Below are 14,994 nucleotides of genomic sequence, written 5' to 3'. Positions count from 1 at the left end.
AAAAAGAAAGCATGAGTCCAACGTTCAGATAATTTTATAGTTTTGTGTGTTACTTTTTTTTTTTTTTTTTTTTTTGGCCATGCTGCAGGGCTTTGCAGGGTTCCCTGACCAGGGATTGAACCTGGGCCACAGCAGTGAAAGCGCAGAGTCCTAACCACTGGACTGCCAGGGAATTCCCTGGTAGGGTTACTCTTGGTCTCTCTCCTGGAATAGAAGCCACCCTGAAGAGGGAGTTGACAGCCGTGGTCATTTCTCAAAAGTTTCTGCTTTTATTCAGATAAGGGGCACTCCAAGAAGGCTTGTTTCCTGCATCTGTTGAATCTCAAGTATTTCTTCAGCTTAAATTGTCTTTATACTAACCATGGGGTTAAAGGAAATGTTTACGTACAATGAATTCTATTCCTGTTTTGAGATGTGCTTGTGATCCCAGGGCCCCAAATGCCAGATTTGGGGGTCTGGGAAAGTCGATGATCATGTCTATCACCTAATTTATTAAGGACCCTTCTTTCCTGAGGATTATAGTAGTACTGCCTATGTTGAGGGCCATATTTTGGGTGACCAATGACTCTGCTTAATATGATCCTTATATATTCTCCCAGCAGAAATGTCTCATAGGCTCCGTAAAACATACAGACTGGGCCAGGCAAAAGAAAGAAAAATGATTTGCTCAGAATTTGCAGCTATATTGACTATTAGCTATAGCTATATAGAGCAGCACTATCTAATAGATACACAATGTGAGGCACATATAGAATTTCAAATTTTCTAGTAGCCACATATTTTAAAAGTAAAAATAAACAAGTAAAATCCATTTTAATAGTGTATTTTATTTAATACAACATATCTAAAATATCATTTCAACATGTAACATATATAAATACCTTATTGAGATACATTAATTCTTTTTTCATATGACATCTTCAAACTCAGGTGTGTATTTTATATTCATATTGCCTGTCAGCTCAGAACAGCCACAGTTCAGCTGCTGATTGGTCTCTTGTGGCTTGTGCCTACCATATTGGACAGTAGAAGGGCATGTGATTAATCTGACTTAAGGAAAAATGTGGTTACATAGGGAAAGATATTCTCATTCTATAATTCATGATTAAGTTTTTATTTTATTTTTCATTGAAGTATAGTTGATTTACAGTGTTTCACGTGCACAGCAGAGTGATTCAGTTATTTAAGGAATGAGTAATCTAGCACACAACATTTCACCTCTTTAAGAATCAAAATATGACCACCTAGAGATCCATGGCATTAGGACCAAAGGTCAAATATCAATGTAATTTCCAATTGAAATTGATCAAAAAGGAAAATTCATATCCTAGACCTGAGAAGACTCAAGAAAGCCACATAGCTGTCTTTCAGTATCTGAAGGAGTCTCAGAAGACAACCAACATGAATAAATGCTCTTTGTTCAAAGGAAACTAATATTTTAAATGTATATTGAGAACTCCTCTGTTGTCATTTGAATCTGACGGCAGAATCTCATATCTGCTGAGAGCTGGCTTCCTATATTTCCATCCTGAGGAGAAGCTTCAATGTACCCAATTCCCTCATTCTGTAATTATAAGTCTTGTGTCTCAGCCTCCTTCTGGAAAGAGCCCCCCACCTAAATGTTAGGAAGTCATTAAGAATTCATCTCCATTCAATCTTTCGAATTTCTGCCAAGATTGCTGACAGAGTGCCAAACAGCTCTTAGTTGCTTGCGGATCGGGCCTGAGCTGAGCAGGCATGCTTACACTGAATCTTTATTTCCCATTACTCATTCTGAGTGATCTGACTTCCTATCAGATTTAATTTTGATGGCTTCTATTGGTTTTATTAGTGAAAACAGTGGGAAAAATGAATAATAACATATGAAAAAAGTCTACAGTGGAATCACATTACTAACATGGATATTTCATTCCTTAATAGCTGTCCTGGGCACAGTTTGCAACTCCTTGTCAGCTGGGTATTGAATTGTTCAATAAATACATGTCTCTCTTTTGTGAAATTAGCTTACTCTACTTCTTCTTTTTTTTTTTGTAATTGTCATAAATATGGAAGCATATAACATATGGTAGTTTTATTTCTTCATCAATATGAAGATGTGTGACATCAGAGAGAGAAAAATTGAACAGTTTGTGTGTCAGCACAATATAGACAATTAATTACTATTAAGATATACTAGGGGATAGTTTTTATTATAAGCAATCTCTGTGTTTTCCAGGGTTTTGAAAAATTGTATCTATGACCATGTATTATTCAAAATATAACCATGATATCCTCCGTTCTGCTTTATAAAAATCAAATTATTACTGTCAAGCAGTGTTTGCCCTGTGAGTTTATCAAGCCACATATACCTAATGGTAGTTGACCTAAAGGAGTGACAGTGCACTTTATAAAGCTGTTTAGAGTAAAAAAGATACAGTTTACTGCAAGTGATTACCTAATCCCCTTTTACTTCCTATAAAGTTGCAGCATAAAAGTAGCTTGAATAAATGCCAAAGGGGCATAGTTTGAGGTGACATATACTAAAAATTTTTACTTTTGAGGACTGCAGAAAGTAATGACTATGGAGATGTCTTTTTTTTTCTTTTGCGTTATGTGGGCCTCTCACTGTTGTGGCCTCTCCCATTGCGGAGCACAGGCTCCGGACGTGCAGGCTCAGCGGCCATGGCTCACGGGCCCAGCCGCTCCGCGGCATGTGAGATCTTCCCGGGCCGGGGCACGAACCCCTGTCCCCTGCATCGGCAGGCAGACTCTCAACCACTGCGCCACCAGGGAAGCCCGGAGATGTCTTTTATATTAGGAGAATATCTTTTACTGAGCACTTATATGCTTCTTTTGAATAGTCCCTTTCATCTTATATGTCAAAATAAAAGAAATGAAATATACCTTTCCACCATATCAGACCCCAGAAATTGGATATGAAGTGGCATATATATATATATATATATATATACACACACACACACACACAAACACACATACACACACACACACACACACACACACACTCTAGAATATTCTAGTGATTTAAAAAATGGAACAACTAGTTTAAAGTTGCACTTTTCTTGTGGTTCTTTACAAAAGAGAAAAAAATAAGTCATTGGATAAAAAATACAAAGCCATTTAAAACACTCAACTAAAAGTGAAAACAAAGCCATCTATGTATGTGTGTATATATTAAAGGAAAAATCTATGTATATGTTATATATACATATAAATAATACATAATACCTCCTCTCCTTTAAAGTGGCACAAATGATGCATCACCAGCCAAGCTGGGCACTTTATGTCTTGTAAGGTCACTTTTCATGCAGATTACTTGGAAGATTACTGTTTGCCTCTCTTGTGTGACTTCCATGAAGTCAGCATTCAGTAAGCCTGGCTTCCTGGCAAACAACGGAACATTCAGCTCATATGTGGGGAAAGAGATATCTCCAATGAGAAGGGAGGGCAGGGAGTGGGAAAAGTGGCAACTCTGGTACAAAGGAGCAAAGAACGGTGATTCATAAGGAGGCTGGGAGAGCCAGGCCTGCCACAGTATAGATTCCACAACTGGCACTTACTTGGCGGATGAGCCACCGGGGCACTGACCTTGGCAGCTTTACAGAGGTAACCTTTATGTGAAGAGGAACTGTTCTTCAACAATGTCTCCAATATGCTTGCCACGAATTTTTTTTCCCCTAAGAGAAAGGGGGCAAGGGATGGAAAAGCATATTGGATTTTTTCATTCCCCATTTACCCTTTGTTGCAGAGGCAACAACATTCATGGTTCATTGTGGAAAATTTCCTGTATGCCCTGTGTATTCTTCATCGTCCTTAAGGACATGTAAAGGACGGTTAATTTTAATTAGAGGACACAACAACAGTGGCTTTTATTAGTTCACTGCATTTTCCTTTTAATTCAGGGCCATACCATAGCTAGTCCTCACTAGTAACCTTTTGTATGGGTAATTCTTTTAGTGCATCTCATTCCCAGTGGGGCAGTCTCTACCTAGAATGTTGCCTTCTGTCCTAGTGTCCCTTCTTTCACCCACAGGCCACGTTATAAAAGTGGCTGTGATGGTGGCCCTCTTGCTTCCATTTATGTGACTATTAGTCGCCTGTAATTTGTTATTCTTAGTACTCATGTACTGACAATCAGAGGTGCCAAAGTATAGGGTACCTTGTGTTTGAGAAAGAGAAAGCCCTTGCTTAAGAGAGTTGGAGGGAATTTTATACTCTCACAGTTAGAAGCATGAATTCAGTGGGAGAAAACAAAAAAGAATATCTAACCTTGTCTTTTGATGAATATAGAAATACCAGGAACAGTCTCCATACTGTAAAAAAAAAAGGTATATTTGAAGAGTTTACATGCCTGTGCATGCACAGTAGGTTGAGACTGGTGGTAAGCCCATTCAGAAATTTCAAGTCATAGCTCCTTCGGGAATAATGTGCTATTGTGCCTGCTAGCTCCAGGCCAGAAAGGGCTTTTTCCCTTATAGCCGGCGTCAGGCTTCCTGATGAATCACTTGCCTCTTGATATTTAAGCTCTTCTTATTTTGTTGGAGATTACTGGCTCCACGCAACTGATAAAAGCAGAAACTAGCTGCTCTAGAGTGAAACAACAGGAAGAAAAAGGCCATGCTATACTTCTGCCTGAGGTTTGCAGCTAAGCTAGTCAGTTATGCTTGCCCAAGAATGGGAATTTAATTTCCTATTTCGTCCCTCAGATATTATAGTCTTTACTCATAATAACCAGATCATGCTGTAAATCAAGAAAAATAGTGTCTTCTAAACTAGCAAATACTTTTAAGCTAGACTGAATGTGGTTCCATTTTGAAAGGGTGTTTTGGATTATAAAAACAGTATCATCTTACATGTTTACTTTCTATATATTGGTACTGTATTACGTACTTTTTATTTTTAGTATTTATCATAATTCTAATTGATCAGCTACTTATTAGTCATTTGTTTATTGACAGTCTTACATGCTAAACTAAGCCTCAAGGGAGTAGGGACAAATCCATCTTGGTCATTACTTATACCCATCACCTACACATATGAGGTGTTCAATAAACATTTTAAATCATTGGATGAATAACTAATACAAGGTTGTATAATGTAGGGTCTCACTATATTAGGTACTTTGTTATGAAAAATCAGCCAAATGTATACATTCCTATGAAAATACAAGGAAGAGGTAAGAGTAACAAGATAGGATGGGATATAGAAGTTTGTTGGGCGGGGGGGACATTTACTTTTTTGACTCAGGAGAGGAGATTAGAGCAGGTTACAAGGCAAGGATGGTGTTTGAAGTAGGACTTGAAAACAGAAGAGCGATGGAAAGTTTGAGGGGCTGAGAAGCATCAAAGATATTTGGGTAGAACAGATTGAAGCAGAGGGCTGAGTTATGGGAGTTGTTGGAAATCATGCTGGAAAAGACAGATTAGGATCAGTTTGTCAAAAGGTTTGTGTAACAAACTGGAGGATTTAGTTTCCATTTAGTCAGAAAGGGTGTCAGCGAGGCTTTTCAGCGAGTACCATGATCAGAGTGAGGCACCGGGAAGCCTAATCTGAGAGCAATGGGAATGATTTGTTTGCAGCGTGAAGAAGGAACTAAGGAGTCGCATTAGAATGCTGTCATTATTGTCTAGAAAGTGGTGAAGGAGGAGCGTTTGAACTTGGGAGAGTGATGACGGAGGTTATCCACATCAGTTAACAAGCCAGTCATGGCACTGTTACCAGAAATATGAAAAAAACAAACGATGAAAATGTTTGGATGACAAGATGAATTTAGTCCTAATCATGTAAGGTTAGAGGCACTGGTCGGCCAGGTTTAGAAAGTTTGACAATGCAACTGGAATTTCAGAGTTAAAAATCTTAGTGGTAGAGCAGTGCAGGATAATGGAGAATACCAACATGAGGAGCAGTGGATGGATTAAGCGGGTTGGAGGTGAAGGTCATCGGGTCATCGGAGGTAAGAAGGTGAGGTTCTTTAGTGGCAGGTAGTCTGGGGGTAAAGGATGAGCCAGAAGAGAAGACAGATACGAGAGAATTACCTGTTTCCCAGCTCCTGGGATCTGCTTCTAGCTGTTTATCTGGAACTGTGATGAGGACTACAAATGAAATATAATACCACTAAATACTTAACTGAGCCTTCACTGTGTGCCAAGCATGGTCATAGGCTCTGAAGGGATAGAAAGAAGTGTAATTCATAACTTCCTCTCATAAGAGGTTTATAACATAGCCAGCAAGATGTCATTTATTTAATTACTAATTATTCACAAGTGTGAAGTAAGCCCCTATGTTGTACTAGGTATAGCTACTCTTCTCTCCACTCAGAAGTCTCTCGTCCGGGCTAGATATTTCAGTTCTTTCCACTGCTTTTAAAAACGTGCTGGCAGACCCTTTTGCCTACTCCTGTTCTCCCTTGGATTTATCAACATTGCCCTTAAAGTGTGCTATCAGAACTGTGCGCAGACGTAAGCTGATCTGCAAAAGTTGGGGTGTGGCCGTTATTTCACAATGGTAGAATTCCCTGGATCAGGGTGTTCTCTTTCTATTAATGCAAAAGCAAAGACTGCTTTTTTTTTTGCCATTTTATGAAAATAACATAACATTCTATTATATAAGCAATTTATATTCGTTGTAGAAAAATTAGGAATTAGAGATAAGTGGAAAAAAAGAAGGAAAAGGTAAAAAGGAATTCCACACTCCCAAATTCCAGTTTTTCCACATGGAATGGTCACTTCTCCATTTAACTCAGTTATTTGTTAACTTCTATGTCCAGCAGCTACGTGACTGCAGGACTGTTTCCACTCCTTTCTGAGATTCCTGGGTGGCTCCTCCTACTGTGCCTTCTTAGTCCGTGAGCTGCTACTTGTGCCTTTCTTTTCACTTTGCCCCAGGTCTTAGGTCTGAACCCTCCTCTCAGATCTAGGCTGCTGCCCTGTGGGCACTGACCTTCTGCTTAGAGCTCACTGATGTTGCAGGGTCATTTCCCTGCATTGAAGAAACTGCCTAAAACCCTTTCCTAGGGTCCCATGGCAGTTGCTCTGTCTTCATCAGAGTTTGGCACTGCTGCCACTCTTCTCTAGAATTTCAGTGGATTTCTTGTATACATCACATGCTATCCATATGGCTCTCAGGGTCATATGGTGATGCCCAAGCCATGAGAAAAGGTTCTTAATGGAAACTGGCTGTACTCATTGCCATTACGCAGGAAACCTCGGTGCCTGATACATGACTCCATTTGTCATTTCTAATTAATGCCAACTGAAACCCAAATCACCTTCTGGGAGACACTGACCTTGGGTTTTTCCTCTGATCACTTTCTTGCCTCAGGGTCTTCCCATTTACACTTTGCCTCCACTCCCAGGAAAGCTGCTAGAGGCTTGGGCTCTGACGACCACCTTGATATTTCTGTCTCTCTTATTGGAGAATGTCCACCTCATTGGAGGTCCAGGTGACTCTCTTTCCCTTACTGGTGGGTGGGGCCAGTCGTAGGGCACATCAGCATCCTTGATAGTGAGCTCAGAACTACAGTAAACTCTAGATTTATTGTCAGTTCACTCCACCATATCATCACAATGCTCAGAGACATAAGAACCTGAAAACCCCATTCAGATAGCAACTTATCAGGGAAAAAAGCTGAACATTCTGGAAAGCCAGAGAAACTGATCCCAGGTAGAGCTGTGTACAGGGACGCAAATGATAGCTTCAGGACCTGGAGTCTCTCCGAACATCTGAGCTCTGTATCCTATCGTTTCCACCTTCAGACAGACTCTCTCATACCAGTGGAAACATGGCTACTGTATAGGTTGAACCAACACCCTCCCAGCCTCAAATTCAAGGAAAAAGAAGCCCTCCTAGCTTCCATCAGAAAGTTAATATTAGGCTCAAATCACTCCTTTGACAGTTCCTGAATTGATCATTATTGTAGGGGAATGAAAGTTACTGATCAATGTAGGCTGGGTCACATGCCAACTCCTAGAGCTGGGGATAGGGGTGGCCCCAGAAGAAACTAGGTCACTTTTGCCAAAAAAAAAATGAGAAATGGTTGCTTAATTGCTCAAATCAAACACATATGTACCACAACTTCTACCTGCCATTGTCCCGTGGCATACTGGTGAAAATACCATTGAGTGGGATATTGTCAGTCTACACCTGGAAAGGTGCCCCATGTACATACACCTGGAATCCTGAGACAACCTGTTATAGATGCATTTTTATTTATCAATGATGAGTTCATGTTAGGTACTGTCTTGTAAAATGGTTTTTATTGTCTTATTTAAGGGGTATATCATGACCATCTTTTCATATGTGTATATATATATATATATAAACACTTTTTTGGTTTTATAAGAATCTGTTGAAAAGATTGTCACCATTTAGTTAACTGTACCCTTATTGTTGAACAGTCATTTTCTTTTAATTTTAAGTAATTATAAATAGCTCAGCAATAAATATTTGTGTAGCTGATACTTAGGAACATATTCTTTATTGCCTCCTTAAAATGAACTACTAGAAGTGGAAATTTGTGACTAGGGTATACAATTTTTTAAGGCTCTTGTTACATATTGATAATATGGTGTTATTCTCTCTCTCTCTCTCTCTCTCTCTGTCTGTCTCTGTCTCTCTCTCTCTCATACACACACATACATGCATGCACACACATATTCATATTACACTGTTAGTTCATACTAAATTTGAGATCACTATTGGTTTTTCACACATATAAACTGCTGCTAAATTAAGTATTCTCATTTGAGTACAAAAGCAATCTATAAGCCTCAATTTCTTAAGACTTTATTTCAAATCCTGTTTCTGCACTATGTCCAATCCAGGTTTGTGTTATCTGTAAATTACATAAGCAGGACTTCAATATCTTCATCCAAGTCTCTGGTAAAAAGTCTGAACTGTGCAAAGCCAAGGTCTTGTTGCAGTCTACTAAAGTCTCCTTACATGTCGACATCAAATTACTAGAACTTTAGAATCTTTGAATTTAGAGTGGGAAATCAGCTCAGAATAAAATAGCTCAAGTGCTTTTTTTTTTAACCAATTAGGAAACAGACCCGAAGAAATTTACTAATGTTCACAAGGTCACACAGGTAGAATGATAAAGATACATACTGTTATTGTTGTTCATATTTAATTCCACTCTTTTTCCTCCCTACTTGCCAATTGTTTTATCCAAAATTATATCATTGGAGGATTCATTACACACATCAGTGAAATCAAAAAAAATATGTCAATGACATTTTCCTCTTAACCCATTAGCAGAAATGAAGTCAATGTGACATACCTTGTTTTTTAGTGTTCCATTTATTAATTCAACCTATGTTTTCTCACTGTGCTAAGCAAAGTATATATACTCCCCTTCATAGCTTGAAGATCATTCTCCTTTGTGAACATTGGAAACAAAATTAATTGGTTGGGATCTTGGTGCCCAACACCTTTTCACTTGAGGAGGCAGGAAACTGTCATGGAGAAATAAAATGACTTGCCAAAGAGTAATGTTGAGTCAGTTGCCTTTTCTTTGTCATCTGTGAACATTACATCATACAGCCTGAGACTATTGTTCTTTCTCTTTATTTGGAACACACCTTTAAAGTTCTTTATATTGTGTATAGAATTTTTGAGCCTCATCTTGTTCAGTAAGGGCTTTAGTCTTCCTGATACTACTCATACAAGTTCACGTTAATCTTTTGGCTTGGTCTTGGTCATGTCCCCACATTCCACAGCTTGTTCTAGTCCCTTTTAGGTGTCTTTAATTGCCTCCTTCCTTACAATTTTAGAGCATTTTATATGATTACATAGTTAAGAGTCTTTCCCTCCAGCCCATTCCAGCTTGCCCCTATTATCACAAAGCCCATCCCTTTAAAACGGCATGTTTTTGCCCTAAGCTTTTAAAACACCTTTTCTAAAACTTAAGTAGAACCTTCCATTCCCACACCTTACTGTTACTTGGTAGTAATTGCTGTTACCAAGTCTTGTGTAGCACTGTAGCTTCTACCCAAATTGTTGCTATTTCCACATTGTCAATTTGTCCTTCAGTGATGACTAAGATTAGGTAGAGAGTCTTTCTTCCTCTGAGTGGACTACAGTTGTCTGGAGGATCCTTTTCCATATCCATTGTTTCCCAGCAATGCCTGTGATGGGGTGTGTAAGTCTGTCTAAGTCCGCAGTTCAGTATTGCAAATCCCCCCTGGCTGCTGACATAACACACATTCTCCACAATCTGATTTATTGGTAATAAAGATGGTATATCTATATATTTTTCCCTTTCTATTTGTGTTGTCTGTCTAGCTCTTCTCTCTGTTAGTTCAGGCAGGGAAAAATGGGTGTTAATGCTTGAGTTCCACCAAACCCAACACCTGGGAACCATGTCTGGAAACGCTGAATACAACTCCAATGCCTGTGGTAAAAGCATGTTAGCCTCCCACTACCAAGTTCCTTAAAGATAGCTCTGAGGGACCGTGTGGCAGTAAAATGAGGAAAGTTCTGTTTGATGGAGAGAAGAGGAAAAGAAGCTAGCAAAAGAAATAGAAGAAGAAGAAATAGATGGAAAGTGAGAGATGATACAGGAATTTACAGATATAGAAATCACACAAGTTCCCCAAATAGCTTTAGATGTGTTATATATTGTGCATGTGGTGATTTTGATGGTTAAAAATAAGAGAGATCAAAAGGTAGCCAGAAAGGCTATTAGGACGATAAATGCTCTAATATTTTTTTTTAAGATTTTTTTTTGATGTGGACCATTTTTAAAGTCTTTATTGAATTTGTTACAATATTGTTTCTGTTTTATGTTCTGGTTTTTTTGCCGCGAGGCATGTGGGATCTTAGCTCCCTGACCAGGGATTGAACCCGTACCCCCTGCATTGGAAGGTGAAGACTTAACCACTGGACCTCCAGGGAAGTCCCTAATCTTTTTTTTAAGATAAAGGATATTGAAAGAAAGAGTCCATGAAAGAGACTGAAAATGTTAGAAAGGAAGTATTTCTGTGTGTGTGTGTGTGTGTGTGTGTGTGTGTGGAGAGAGAGAGAGAGAGAGAGAGAGAGAAAGAAAGGGGAGAATCTTATATCAATGTTTCTTAAAGTAATTTCAAAATTCAGATTCTTCAATAAGCTCAGGGATCTGTATCTTAATACCTGGTGATTTCTAAGCACACTACAGATTAAGAACTATTATCTAAGCACATAGAAAAGGGATGGAATTTAGTGTTTACTGGCAAGAGATTAGCTTTAGATAAGAGGTAAATCTCCTCTGACACTAGCTGGAATGATGTGAAGATAGAAATATGTTTAGTATATGGTAAAGTAAAAAAGGTATATAAAAAGAAAGGCAAGAAAACTGTGTTACTTAATGTTGCATGGGTTTTCACTTCTATTTTTCATTTAAGGAGAGGAATAATCTTCTCTGTGTATTAGCCTATGTGCTGGGTACTTTACTTTTGTTCTGTGACTTAATCTTCAACAGTCACTCTATATAGTAGATATGATTATCTCTCTTTTTTTCTTAAAAAAACTAAGGCTCATAGAAATTGAGTACCATGTCAGGATGACACATCCAGGTACTGGTAGAATCAAGGTCTGGTCTCAGGTGAACCTGTCTCCACATCTCCAGCTTCTTTAGCATAGGGTAAGGGTTATCAAAGTTTTTCTGTAGAAGGCCAGGGAGTAAAGATTTAAAGTTTTGTGGACAGCTACTCAGCTCCGCCACTGAGTGCAAAAGCAGCCACAGGTAATAACGTAAATTGTGGGCATACCTGGTTCCAGAAGAGCTTTATTTGTGGACACTGAAATTTGAATTTCATGTAATTTGCATTTATAACAAAATATTTTTCTTCTTTTGATATTTTTTCAACCATTTAAAAATGTAGAAACCATCTCCACCTTGCGGGCTGTACATAAACAGATGGTAGGCCAGATTTGGCCCACGAGCCATAGTTTGGCTTGTCAGCTCCTGGCCTAGGGCTCTGGCTATCAAATTCATGCTCTCCACAGCATCCTTCCAAATGTAGGAACTGAGATTATCCAATCAGAGTAAAAACTGGTGTTTTTACCGGTATGAAGTAAAAGTTTGAAATAATCATTGTTTTTCAGAGGAAAAACATGATTCTCTATTAGTTTCTATATAATTTTGCATCTTTTGATCCTGGACCAAAAAAGGAAAAAGCAGACTATTTGTTTTTCCAGATTCATTTTCCATACTGCTCTGAGACTGGGGAGGCTGGTCTGAATGGATTCCTCCTTATTCTCTGGTTTTGGTTGGGGTTGGTCAACTGGGAGCACCAGTAGGGAATGAAAAGGAAGGAGGAAAGTCCAGTTAGCGTCTTTCTTCATCTGCTCCCTCCCTAAAAGGTCCATGTAGGTGGGGTGTTGACTCCTAGGTTTCAGGTCCTTTTCAAGCATCCCTCTTTGCAGGTTCCAGGAACCACTCTCTTCCTCTCTACTTCCAATCTAGAAGGAGTGCCTGTGTCCTGCACTACTAGTCCTGGGGTGCTGCACTATCCCTCAGATTTTTCCACATCTTTCTCACACCTTTGTCTCCAATCTTTTTATTGATCTCTTCCCATGTTACACAATTTGATTGTGCCCTGTTCCTTGTGAGGACCCTGTCTAATACAAAGAATGTGATTGCTTGTAGCAATATCTGTTTAAGAGGCTTCTGCAGAGTGTCTCATCCTCTGCAGGAAACAAACAAACAAACATTCTTTCCTTTGTGTCCACACTGTACCCTGTAATATATTTTTAAGAGCTTTACTGAAGTTTAATTGACATACAATAAACTGCACATATTTAAAGTGCCCGTTTTAATAAGTTTTGATATATGTGTGTACCCATGAAATCAACACCAGAATCAGGATAATGAGTATATTCATCACACCCAAAATTTCCTTGTGCCCTTTTGTGGTCTCTCCCTATTGCCCTACCTCCTCCGTTGGGCCCCATCCCCAAGCAATCACTGATCTACTTTCTGTTGTTAAAGATTAATTTACACTTTTAAGAATTATATATACCTGGGGAATCATTTCAGTATAAACTCCATTTTTTTTGGTCTGGCCTCTTTCTCTTGGCATAATTATTCCTTATAATATATTCGGTTATTATATTACTGTTTATTGCCTGTACATGCCAGCATATCTATTTGCCTCTGTTTAGACTTCACAAGTTCTTCAAGGTATGCTACACTTGTCATTGTATCCCTAGAACCTAGCACAGTACTTGACATAGAAAAGATACTCAGTAATTATGAAAGGAAAGAAAGAAGGGAAGTGTAGGATGGCAAGTAGCCTCCATCCCCTGAGAGCTAATTGCTTCTCTAGCAATGAAATTTCTTAAGTACCTCTGTGGACAGTGTTTAATGATCTGTTAGCAGTTGAGGGCTGTCAATAGGACTGGTCCTCAGTCAGAATATGAAGCAGATGAATTTCTTGCTCTTTTACATGGGATCTATTGTCCTGCACCTCATCCTTCCTTCCTCTCATCTCCTCTGCAGGATCCAGAAATCTACCTGCCTGATGTATATAAATGATGCACCAATTTCTCACCACCCAGGCCAGCAGAGGAGAGAGGAGGGGTGGAGAGGGGATTCCCGGGGAAGAGTGATTAGGTTAGACAGCATGGGATTCCAGAGCTGAAGCAGAAATAGTCTTGCATGTGTGTGTGGGGCAAGGGTGTAGATCACATACTCCCATACAGGTACTTCCCCGAGAGAAATGAACAGGAAATGTATGTTCATAGTTTCTTTCTCTATCATTTTGGGCTAAATCTGTGGAGTCTGAAGGACTGTGGTAGCCTTTATTGAGAGCTAAATAGTATGATTCCTTCCCTTTAGGTTTCTGAACTACGAGACAACGAGATTGATTCTGCAGGAAAGCACAGCCCTTGAGAAATCAGCTTTGACTTCAGGCTACAGTGAGTACACGAATTGGTTTGGTTAATGGGCTGAAAATCCTGTGGTAGAACCCTCTCCCCTCTTTCAGATCCATGATGTCTATAGATCTTAGCCCATTTAAGTTTGGTGTAGCCTGGAAAAGTCCTTCTCTATGTTCTCTTCTCCCATGGGTTTATTAACACCTATTAGAATCATGTCTTTATTCTGGGACAGAGATGGACAATAAGAGTCCTATAGGATTAAAAAAGGTGAGAAATTCCACTGCCTCTTCCATCTCCTCTAGATGCTCTGTGGTCTTCTGTCTTCAGCCCTTTAACAGAGTCGAGACTGATTATGTACACTTTAGTGTGACCAAGTTCTATAGATAAGCCCAGGTTTGCTGAGCCAGCAGCCAGCTTACTCCCAAGGGATCCTGGTGCTGAAGGAATATGAGTAACTGAAATCCCAGGCTATAGATTTCAAGAGTGTTGCCTCCAGTTCTTGACAATTGCATAGATATAACAATTTATACAAGAACTAAATCGATTTGTGGGTTACCCTGTAAACTTAACCACCGTGTATAACACGTTGTAGAAATTTTCTTCTATTCCTGCTTTGTTAAGAGATTTCTTTAAAACTCAGGAGTGGATAGTGCCTTTTTTCAAATGCTTTTTCTGAGTCCTATCGAGATGATCATATTATTTTCTCTTTTGGTTGTTGATATGGGGAATAATGTTGATGGATTTTTGAACGTTAAATCAACCTTGCATTTCTGGAATAAACTCCACTTGGTCATCACGTATTATCCTTATTTTTTGTTTCATCTGATTTTTTATTATTTTGCTGAGGATTTTTTCAGCTATGTTCATGAGGGATACCTTCTGTGATCTCTCTTCTGTTATGTTTTTGTCTGGTTTTGCTATCAGAGTAATGCTGGCCTCATTTAGAAGAGTTGGGAAGTATTCACTCATTATCAGTTTTCTGGAAGAGTTTATGTAGAATGGTAATTCTTCCTTCAGTGTTTGGGAAAATTCACCAGTGAAGCCATCTGTGCCGGAGTTTTCTTTGTGGGAGGGTTTGTAACAACAAACTCAATTTCTTTGATAGCTGTAGAGAGGCTACTCAGAATATCATCC

The 14,994-nt window shown here is 39.0% G+C and overlaps 1 protein-coding gene across 2 annotated transcripts in view; it reads left to right on the top strand.

The window, feature by feature from the left end:
- FAM3C (FAM3 metabolism regulating signaling molecule C) overlaps positions 1-14,994 on the top strand; it is a 379,854-nt gene that overhangs the window by 16,456 nt on the left and 348,404 nt on the right. For both annotated transcript variants that reach the window (XM_079932258.1, XM_079932257.1), the window contains exon 2: positions 13,820-13,899. The gene's annotated coding sequence lies outside the window, so the exon portion shown is untranslated. The remainder of the gene's footprint in view (positions 1-13,819; positions 13,900-14,994) is intronic.

This window comes from Stenella coeruleoalba (genome assembly GCF_951394435.1).
Source record: "Stenella coeruleoalba genome assembly, chromosome: 9".
Taxonomy (NCBI): Eukaryota; Metazoa; Chordata; class Mammalia; order Artiodactyla; family Delphinidae; genus Stenella; species Stenella coeruleoalba.
The sequence above is the reverse complement of the archived record's forward strand: the minus strand, read 5'-3'. Positions and strand labels throughout refer to the sequence as shown.